The 12,235-nt window shown below is 28.5% G+C and overlaps 1 long non-coding RNA gene across 2 annotated transcripts; it reads left to right on the top strand.

Moving 5' to 3' along the window:
* The first annotated feature begins 1,756 nt into the window (after positions 1-1,756).
* LOC119672507 lies at positions 1,757-10,594 on the top strand. Of its 2 annotated transcripts, XR_005251914.1 has the most exons (5): positions 1,757-1,775; positions 2,049-2,287; positions 2,538-2,694; positions 4,053-4,078; positions 10,289-10,594. It is a non-coding gene; the product is annotated as an uncharacterized LOC119672507 (long non-coding RNA). The 2 variants fall into 2 exon arrangements; XR_005251913.1 differs by lacking the exons at positions 4,053-4,078; positions 10,289-10,594 and having other exon boundaries at positions 2,538-2,994.
* Positions 10,595-12,235: the final 1,641 nt, after the last annotated feature.

Genomic DNA, 12,235 nt, shown 5'->3' with positions numbered 1-12,235 from the left:
TCTGTTAAGTCAAATGCATTATATATTCTGTTAAGATGATATGCTGAGCTTTGAACTATACTTCTGTAATAACTTCTTATTACAATTCAATAAAACTCTATTTAGAGTGAATTACCTCGACTGAGTAATTGTAGTTTAGGCTATTTCTTGCGTTTCATTAAGCATAGAAGAAGAATTTTTTTCGAATTTCTTTAATAAATTTTCACTATTATTGTGCATCTCGGCTATAAATAATGCAATTCCTATGTTACCAATTAACTGCATCAATATATAAATAAATCAAGATTATTCAAAGAAAACAAAGTGAAATTAATACGTGTATAGGCGTTATAATATGTGTGAGATCTAAAATTACACGACCATTAAAATTATAAATGTTTTTTAAGCCCAATTGAAATACCGAAACCCATCGAAAGGTCCAAACATATTAAACTTTTACATTTATTTTAATATCTTAAAAACTATAACAAATAGAGAAATGAAATTTGGTAAATAAAATACGTGAACTATATCGCCAAATTTTATTTCAAATGGCACAATTTTTTAGGTACCAAAAATCAATGAAAAATTATGCAAAATATGACGCTTAGTAAATCTCAAGTACATTTACTATAGCATAAATATTTAGTTTATTTAAATTTCAAACAAATCACTTGAAAGACAACGAATTAATCAGGCATTACCTTTTACTATTTAAAAAGGTAATGCGAGTCCCATTTAAAGCGAGGCGAAGAATGTTAATAAGCAATCCATTCATTCTTTATAATTTCTGAATTTTTCTCATTCGATATCTCCATACATCACTAAATTCTGCTTAACTAATTAAAAGTGAATTTTCAATAAACCGCGGACATAGAGACTCATGTAAAGAGAGGATTTTAAAAAATAGTTCAAACTTTATTTAAAAATATTTATTAGGAAAAATTTGAAAGCCCCCCTTGTACTTTATATGCAACTATTTTCAATATTCTCTTTCAAATTCTATTTCCGACATACTATTATTTATTCCATACTCCATTAGGAGCTTAAGGATACAACAAATGATTTTCATCTATCTTTATTCTGTGACAGATATACTCAGACAATTGTGTGAGTTCCTAAACGATTTACAAATTTCACTGTTAGTTTCGCTTTACTTGCTTTTGTTACGAGGCATGTTTCTAATTCATACTCTAAAGCCTCTAATTGAAATCCCAGTCTATAACTATGATAAATAACAACGGCGAGTGGATGCATTGTTGTTTAGCACCTGTAGTAGATTCGAAAGAGTCACTTAACTTTCCATTACGTACCTAGCTCCTTGCATTTCGATTTCTCGTAGCTTTTTTTTATAATACTTATAATCTTTTTATAATTCCTATAATTTTCGACATATAATTTGATTTTAGTGTTAGAAGACTTTCATTATCTAATCATTATCATTACTTCCGATATTATATCATAATCAATTACGACTTTCTATATATACAATCTTATAACAATATACAATATTTACTATTTGAGATTTTTCTATTTTAATTATATATGGATATGTCATTAGGTATAGTCCATATGCGACTTACTTTTTTATTTAGGTCGTAATAATTATTATCACAATTTTTATTAATAAATATTACTTATTGTCATTCATACTTGACAGATTGTTATAAAAAAATAGATTCAAAAGAAATTAAGTTTTATTTCTTTGATTGTGTCTTAAAATTTAATTAAAATTATAAATTTATAATTTATTACTCATTATAAATATTAAATTCATAATTTATTATTTATTAATGGTAATTATTAATAATGATGATTTAAATGATATGTAAATAGACATTTGTGAAATAATTTGTTTATTAATAGCAACCACACATTAATATACAATATTTGATCTTTATATTTATTGACTATTCAAGTTAATATTAAATTTTGATTATTTATGTGTGGTAGGTCTTAATAATCAAATTATTTCACAAATGTGGAAGTACTTATATTTAATGACATATAAATTATTCAGTTAACATTTAAAATCAATTATGTTCGTTTTTTTTTTTTGCTCTCGAAAGGTGCCAGTGTCTTAACAGAACCCATCAAATTCACACTCGGTGATAATCATGTCACATCAGCGACAACATATTCGCATGCTGTTGGCACAATCAGCGGCATTATTGCCAGCATATTGGCAATATTGCTGGCAGCAGCAGCCATAATATTCTATCGACGCCATCGAGCAAACGGTAAGATAGCTGGCAATGGTGTAGCTTTTGAAAATCCCACATACACTCGTGGTCTGGAACAAGTGCAGGTGAGTAGAGAGGATTAAGGGTTTTTTATGTTAAATACCAAATAAACATGTAAAGGTACTTGGAATTATTACGTTTTCATGTGGAAAAAAAGTTCATTTTTATTTTTTTTTATTTTTGATTTTTTTTTTATTTTAATCTCAACTGTGTATTTGTGTATTACGCTAACATGCCAAATACCCTTCAATGTTTATTGTATGTTTGTATTTATACATTCCAATTTATACGAATCTTTTTTCCAACTTCCGGTAGTTACCTACTGTGACATCAGCCATAACAAATAGCGGCACCACCTCACAGCCACCAACGCGCGATGTCACAGATGGCATCAACAGCACAGATGCGCACTCAACCCAATGCAAAGAAGTAAATCCCACAATTTATGAAGAGCTCAAACTTGGCCAAGAAGGTGCTGGATTTAAAAAACTTGTGCCATAAATGCCAAAAATATTACAAATATAAAAATCCAAAAAGAACAAAAAAAAACTAAATATATTATATACAAATATATGTAGCAGATAAGCTAAAAGCTGAAACTAGAAGCCTTGATTTATGCTTTTATGTATATGTAATTATGTTTGTAAACGTATTTGTACATTACTTCTTTATGCTCGTTATCCTGTATGGTTGGTAGTATTAACCCCAAAAAATGTATCTGATGTGTCAATTTTGGTAATTTTATTATGACTTTTATTTCCATTTTAACTTTTATTTTTATTTGTATTTTATTTTTATTTTTATTTTTATTTGGTTTGTGTATATTCGCTGTAGTGTTTTTTTTTTTGTAAATGTTGAAGTGTAATTCTGCACTCTTATAAGCTTGGCAGGATTATACTCCTTAACATACACACTTCTTAACATATCTTTGGTTTTTGTTTTATTGGTTCTATTTTGTATTCTCTTTTTCTTTTTATTTTTATTTTCTGTTTTCTATTTTTCATTTTTTTTATTATTTTTAATGTTTAACACTAAAAGTGTTTTATGCTGTAAACATGAAGTATTTATTAGGTTAGTGTGTAAATTTTTACATAATATATATAAATATATATAAATTTAATTGAAATCTTCTGTGAGTGCACCGTAGTCCTTAAAAGCGTTTTGAGTGTGCAAGTGCATTTGGAGAAGGATAATTAAGTGCAACTTAAATTTATTATAACTGCATTAGTTGAAAGCAAATGAGTTAAGTGTATAAAGTACAGCTATTCAATGGTAACTACTTGACTAAATAATTAAATTTCTAATTTTAAATTCGGAAAGAATATCTGTACTTGTATTTTGTAAATTCCACTTAATTAAGATTTAATCTTGCATCTTTGTACACTCAAACTTATCTGCTAAAAATATCTTAATATTAAAATTGGTATTGTAAGTCGAAATATTATTTGTATATTGTATGTAATGTAATGTTTGTAAATATAATTTTTCAAGCACATGAACAAATTATCCTTCCCTTAGTTAAATAAAATTAGTTATATACTAGCTTAATTGTAAAAAAGAAATTAAATAAATAAAATCGTAAAAATAAAAAATAAAAAATGTAAATGTAATTTAATTAAAAAAACAAAAAAGCTCAGTTAATTGTTTTAATTTAGTTTCTCTAACAGAAAAAAAGTTTATTTATTATTTCACTAATAAAAATTAATTTAATTTTTATGCGGCCCGCACCAATAAACCACATAATTAATTTCTATAAAAAAAAAAACTAACAAACACGTTAATTGCCAATAAAAACAACAACAACAACCAAAACAATAAACAACCGAACAGACTCATTACGTGTCAAGGTTCACTGGGTAAGTAAAAAAAAAGTTTGCTTTAAAATTATTGCTTTATTAACAATGAAATGAAAAATATTAGAAAGGATCAACATTACAATAAGGACACCCTACAAAATATTTCGAAATAGTTAGAGATAAAATATATATACGTGTAGAATTTTTTACTGTAGAACTGTAAAAACCAATTGGTCACTGCTTTCCAATGTAAGTATCGAAACTGAAGGAAAAATCTTCTAAAGATACAAATGGTCCGTATTGTTTGCATGCTCTATTCATGCAAGATTCATTGAGTAATACATGTCTCGGACTAAAAAGTCCCTACATTCTCAGATCAAAATCCTGGAGATCTCTGCGACTAATTAAATTGTTCCTTCACAGAACAGTTTAGAAGAGCAATTAGCTTCCTTTTACTCTGATTGCGTACTAAGTATTTCGTTCGCTTTAACAATGTTTGTTGTTCTAGAGATTATGCACTTGTAAAGGTTCCACTCTTAAGTGTTTGTCAACATCTGCTTTACAAGGGAAGAACGGCTGGTTTTCCCGATTAGTGTCTCTAGATTTTGCCTAGTATCTACGAATCTTATACAGTTTCTATGTATATGTTTGGGGCACTCCATTTTATGTGGACAAAACTGGGAATACAGTTTACTTGCCAGCCTTAATCGGAATAAATTCACGGAAGTAATCATGCCCCGTAGCAAATTGCGTTTAGTAATAATTGTCCCAAGTATCCAGTTTCTCGACTGATACAAACTTTTATATTTGAAATTAGCAAGTGCGTCTATCTTGACTTTATTTGTTTGTTATTTTCAAATAAGAATCTGACAGCGATTAGTCAGTTTCACTAATCTGTAGACGACAGCGCATGAAAAAACTGTCTCTGGCTGCGAGCGTTTCAAAATCTATTTTCATACGTCCACCCAATACTCCTGCAGCATCGTCCGGTACTGTACGGTAAGCACGAGAGATGCGTAAGTTTGACAGCGTATGTGCACTTTTCGTTATGCGTTCACACAGGGGCAGCATATATCGTCACGGACTTGGAAACTGCGGATAAAAGAACTCTAACGGTGAACTTAGGAACGGGGGAAATATTTGAATTTTTCTGAAAGCAATTCCGTGTTCAGGCGGAAGTAAAAAATTTCAAAAATTATGTAGTGAATTGCAACAACAAAATTTTATTAGTTTATATTAATTAAATATTTAGCTAACAATACAATACAATAGTTTCTATTAAGTAAAATGGTTACAAATATTAAATATTTTAACCGACAAAACAAACCTAAAGGGAAAAAAAATTTACCACTATTTTTTAATGGGGCACAGTAAGAATAAGTTATGTAAAGACTGGCAGAATGTTTGGGGAAATGAGACAAATACCTTAATGGTATGACAACATGTTCCAGACCCATATGTATAGTCATAATTCCTATCTTCAGGACTACTTTAATATTTATAAAAGTATAAGAAGTTTCTTGGTGAGATATTGTGGAGAAATTTCTGTCGTTCCAAAAAAAAGTATAAGCAGAAAAAATTATCTCTCTTAAATCATATCACTCTCAACACTTCTTCAACATATCATTTTTATATCATTGATTTCCTTTATGAAAATTGAGTAATGAAAATCAATTGTAAAATTTTTGCTAATCCGTTTTTGCAAACTATTGCTAACTTTGTGCTAATAGGTATTCGAAAATATCCTCAAATGGATCTGTGGATGGTATTGTAAAAAATATATAAATGATGTTGTACTTCACACCCAAACAATATGTTGAAATAAATGTTTGAACGAAATTTTAATTTAGTTACGTTTAGTTTTGCAACAACGACCTGGTTAATCTAGTATATGAAAATATATACCTGTTTGCACTATTTTCTCACATCGAGGCAAGAAAATAGATTTAAACATATTTTTCAAATTCTTATAATATTGTAATACTTCAATTTTAGTGTTTCATTTCTACTAACAATTTTAATACTATAACAGAAGTTGAATTATCATATCACCCCAAGATAATTTTCCTTGATTACTATTCTCGAGGATAACTTCAATAACATTGATGCACTTGCACTATTGCTTTTGGTGCAACTTGCGTTTCTTTTGACATGAAGTAAATATGCATTAACCAAATCGTAATATCAATAATGAATTTAATTCGATAAGAATGCACCATTAAATGCAAGGATGCTTGATTTACTATAAGTATCTGCCTTCGCAAGCACAAATTCGTTAGAGCTTAAGAATAATAATGAATAAGTTTGTGCGCTTTTAAAGGAAAAGAAGTAAGCAGCTCACTTCAGATGTTGATTGCGAGAAAATGGCATGCGATAGATAGAAAGTTCCTTAGCGATAAGGATTTATAATAAAATGAGGTATTGATATAATATAAAGAAACAAAAAAAATATATAACCATTTAAAGATTAATAAGTTTTTTTTAATAAGAAAATAAAAAAGTTTTTTTAATATAAAGGAAAAGAAAATGTTCATGAAAATTGATTTCTAGCTGCCATATTAATATTCGGACCATACTAGAAATCAATCTAAAGAATATTTACCATAAGGGATTGATTAACTGATTGTTATTTGACAAACTAGCTATGCACAACTTAATTTTAATAGTGTCACAATTAATGTTAGAAATGCATTAAAATTATTTAATAAGAGAGGAAAGAGCAGATTAGATTATATATTGAAAATATTTTTCAAAAATAAATATAGTTTAAGTAAAAAATAAAAAATAATTTAGTGGCAAACACAACCTTTAAGATATTACGCAGGTATCAACAAGTGTCGACCATGTTTTCTAAAGTGGATTGGTTTGGTAAAAATCTGTTATTACATCTGAATCAACATTCATTATTTTTAGATCAGCATAGGTTTAAAAGGCATGTGTTGATACGAACATTAACAGTATCACTTAGATTCAACTAATGCCCATCAGGATGCCCTTATAATTACCGCACTAGTCTTACTATTGCTCCCAATATAGCTCCTTACATTATCGAAGTTAAACAACTTCTTACATTATCATTTTTGAGATGAAGCTAAATTCGTTGAGTCTAATTATTATTTTTGACAGACTAGTACGAAACGATATAAATCATAATTTATAAGTACTATAGACTTTTTTCCCGGTATAAATGATATTAGTGCCTAACTTCAACCAATAAAAGACAAAATAAATAGTAACATTTGTCTACCATGCTAAGCAATGATTATACTAAGCGATGCCAGAGGCCTAACTGGCAAGAAACACAGTTAGAAGAAATTATGAGAAAGATTGGCCAACACTGTTTTCGATAGTATATAGTCTATAGCACATTTAATTAACGTTGAGTATGAGCTGAGGAACAATTTTTACAGCTACAACAAACAACCAAAATATCAATTTTCATATTTTTTTTATTACTTTATTTAAAAAAATTAATTTCCTCACAGATGTGAGGAATATATTCTTATAAGTTATATTAACGATATAAAGTTTATCATTATGTATTTAAAATTTGTATCTGAAATAATATTAATAATATATTAATAATATTAATAATATAATATACAGAGATATTTTGAACACATATTTTATTTTACAAAAACAAAATTTCATTATTTAATAATTAAATGAAGTTTTAGCTGACCATACAGCTGTTTAGAGTATTACCAAAAACCCATTATCCAAATTTAAATAATTAATAAATAATACAATTTTGTTGTTGTGATTTAATGCTGTTCAAAATACTTCTTGCAAATACCTCGAGTTAAAAAAGAGTATAAATCCTTAAGTGCACTAGCTCAAAACAACTTCAACATAATAACAAAGCAATAGTTTCTATTCAAAAATTTAAATTTGAAATAATCTTAAAAATTGTTTCCATGATTCTAGTAGTATAAAAAGATTGTTTCAAATATATTCTTAAAACATTTAACTAACAATGGCCTTCAAGAATGTTACCTACAATAAAATCGGAATTCTTAAAAATTACATAAAAATACCTAACTTTATACCTAAAATAAACCTTTCGTCACGAAACTTGCTTTTACGGTAAGACACTAAAGATCCAAAAGATTACACCTCACTGACACAAGTCAAAACTAACCCTACTTTATTTTTTATTATTATTGTTTTTACCACATTTTCTTTTTTTTTCTAGCAAGAATATATGATCCTCAAATCGCCTCTTCACGGAATATATACCTGCCTTTCTATTCTTCTAGCCCAATAATGTTCAATGGACCGCCTATTCACGGAACATATACCAGTCTTTCTATTCTCTTAGCCCAATAATGTACAGTAGAGGCCCGTAAAATAAGATTTACTTATTATATGGTAGTAGCTAGTAAGTGTTGACATGTAACATAATTTTGTAATATTATTAAATAGTTTTAAGTTTCAAGTACTTATTGTTAGTCTCTAAAAGAAAATATTCACAAAATATATAAAGTCCATAAAAAGAAAAAGGAAAGATTAAAGTTACTCTTGATACTCTGACGCTCTTTATCCGCTTATAAGGTGAAAACTAAATCTCTTTAACCATTCGGATTGTACCTAAAAATCATGTTTGTGATTTTGTTCTTCTATCTTTGTAAGAAGTATTATATCCACATCTATTTCTATTTTTATTAATGATTTTTATTAGATCATAATGTTGTTTGTCAAGTCCGATAGATTATTATTAGAGATAACACAAGACTAAAAGGCGTGAAAAATTATTTTAAACACATTTGTTTAAAAACATTTGTGGTTTTCAGTATATATTATTTTCAAGTTTTGATGTCAAAAAGTAGAAGTGGTTTGACGTTGGATTCGTATGAGTTTTGATATTTTTTGTGATTACTAATCCTCACAGTGCAAAATCTATTTTAGGTCCTCCGCCAGTGATTATTAAACTGTCAAGGTAGAATACTTTTTCAAAATCCTTGACATATACTTTTGATTGCCATAGAGTGTTGTTAAAAGGTAGTTGTTCGTACTTCTTTATATGCATTGTTTATTGATTTCAAAAAGCGTTAGATAGTATTAACAGAGATTATATATAGAGATTATCTATTGCGCAGAGGTCTACCATCGAAAATAATCAATATAGTCAAAGCCATGGACAACAATTTCAAATGTCGAATTCTGCACACCGGTCTGCTGTCAGAACCATTTGAAGTTCATACTGGATTGTGACAGGGATGTTATTTGTCGCTTATTTTATCTCCGCCTAGATGAAGTTATGAGTGGTTGAATGAACGGAAAATTTGGAATACAGTAGACATTTTGAAGATTTAGAATTGTATCAAAAATATAGACTTTCATAAATAAGTGCTTGCGCAGACTACTTGGTATAAAATGGCTGAAAGAATAAGTAATTAAGACCTGTGGAGCCATACACAGCAAAAAAGCGTTCCAATTTAGATTGGTCGAAGCAAGTAGCGATGGATTGGTCACATACTTCGAAGACTTGCGAGAACATATTGCAAGAACAGCACTCAGATGAAACCTCCAAGAGTCTAGAAGTCCTGTCGCATCAGCACAAACATAGCGCAGAACTATAGATAGAGAACTCCATAATGCAAATCGTAACTGTAATTATATAAACCACAAATCACTCAATAGAGTTAGGCTTATCTATGGCAGGGGCCCTATGCTCCACAAGGAGAAGAAGACAACAGTAAGTATGTAAGTAAGTTGTTCATGGTTGCAATAGGTATCTGTTTTTTTGTGTATGTTGATGTGTTGATATGCAGATGTTTGAGTTGGTGATTCATAACCTTAACTCTATTATATCTGTGGACAGTTTAAGTCACACTAAGAATAACTGAATATGGGGCTTTATAAAATGATGGATGTGATGTCTTTGTATCTGCTTGTGTTTATCAGATTTCGCTGTATTTTTAGTGTTGGATTATTGTAATTGTCAATAATATTGACAATATATTGTGTATGCACATTGACATTAATATATATATATAATTTGTTGATTAAATTCATAGTTTATCTAAAGGTTAAGTATTGTGTGAGCCATAAATTGAATGACCAAACTAGAAGTGCAAACTTAATATATTTAATATTCTGCGTGTGTAAAGGATAAGATTATGATTTATGCAGAAAATTTTATGAGTTTTTATGTTTCTCATAATGAATTTATTCATCTAAGGCAAAGCATCATTTCTTTGCGTCAAATTTGAAATTTTGCATGTAATGTTTTCTTATTTCTTATATTTCGTCCTTTTATTTTTGCAGGCTTACGACTTTTAATTACCAGTGCCATACGCAATTAGTCTTTTGGCTAAGATACAAGTCAGCGGGTAAGCGAACGAACAATGAATGCGTGAATTAGCCAGCATAAAACAAAGGACATGAGGTCCAGCCAAAAGCAAGGGCCAAGGTCCTTGCGTGAGTCTATGTTATTATATTTCAATGCACACTTTGAATATAAATTAAAAAAAGCTTCTGTTTTTCTTCGCCGTTACGATTATGATTTTGTTATTTACTACCAAAATGATTTGTTTCTGCTACTCTTTCTGTTTATGGAGTTTTTTTTATAGAACATAGGATATATTTCAATATACATCTGTTTACATATAGATACATATATTAGTATAAAGCATATATATATGGTATATAAAAATGTAATGTAATCGTGTATTAATGTGGAATATGTGTAAAATTAATTGTTATGATGCTTTGCATGTTGTAATGCGTAAAAAAGCCATTATGTGTAAATATAAGATTTATGTAAATAAAGTTAATGGAACTATTTTATATAGTGCAGAATACCACAGAATAAAAAAACATGATGAATAATGTTTTTATTAAACGCAAAGCTAATTTCGGCTTTAATAAACAATGCAATTAACAAAATGAAGTTTTAGTTATGGAAGGTTAATTATTTATGGCGGGAAATAAAATAACTGGAATAAATCAAACGGAATTGCAATGAGAAGGCTCTTTTGAGTGAATGGATATTTTTATGAGAAAAGTCTTGTATATTAATATTGTTTGCTAGCACTGAAAGGGTAAGGACGTTGTTTAAATATTTTTAATGATTTGGGTGACCCTACAGTTATTTGGGTTATTGCTCTTTGCAATAGGTTTAAAAAATATGTGCTTTTCACACAATGGCAGCGTTGACCGTCAGCGACTTGAGACGCCACTAACGGTCGTTGACGACCCCGAGCTCAAAGGAAGCTCGCAAAAATGATTTATGTAAGATTTAAAAGTAAATTATTATTAACCGGTAAGAAATGATTTTGTATATTCATTTAAAGTTACGTATGATTAGTAGTTCTAATGTACGAGAAATTAAGTTCAAAATATATATACGAACACGACTAATGATGGGTAGTTGTCAATACTTAAAAAAAATTGTAAGGTTATACATATAAGAATTCAATGCATTCAATATAAGGAAGATATTGTTGTAATTTTATATCACATACTCATTTTCTATACAAAATAATTTATTCATCATATATAAATTTAAGCTTATGAAGAAATACTTTTTATATATAGAGAGTTTTTGAAATAGTAATAAACTACAACAATAAAAATTTTTTATATTTTAATTAATTGAATTATATATATTAATTATTTTATAATTAATTAAATTATATGTTATTATAACATAAATATATAATTCAACATAAGAAATATTCAAAATGATAATTTTGAATAAAAACAATTAAATTAAAACAATTAAATTTTTGTTCTTGTCTTTTCTCTGCTATTCGAATCCGCCAAACTTTTAAGTAGCATCATTTTGTGGTAAAAACGCGTCACTTTCGGCAAGATAAACTTACATTAAAAACCAATTAAAATTTAATTTGTCTTCTTGAAAGTGGGTCCCATTAAATGTAATATAAGTATTCCGAAATTAGATTAAGCACGTAATTGATCAAATAATTGTTACAGAATGATTTCGGTGTAGACTGATTTTGGTATAAAATGACTTCGGTATGGACACATTTTAATACCTTAAACGAGTTTTCTTTTATAAAGTTAATCAATTCGAAATATTTGCGTCCAACTGATAATTTTACCTACATGTACTACAACAAGTTATATGTTTATACTGTATAAACTCTACTGAAGCATCTCTTCCATAATGAAATTATCATCCGTTAGGTTCAAAAAACATATTTGTTGATTTGCACATATTAACTGAATGCTGGATGACAGCACATTTAA

Source organism: Teleopsis dalmanni, chromosome 1 (genome assembly GCF_002237135.1).
Source record: "Teleopsis dalmanni isolate 2A chromosome 1, ASM223713v2, whole genome shotgun sequence".
Classification (NCBI taxonomy): Eukaryota; Metazoa; Arthropoda; class Insecta; order Diptera; family Diopsidae; genus Teleopsis; species Teleopsis dalmanni.
This window is presented reverse-complemented; position numbering and strand designations above follow the sequence as displayed.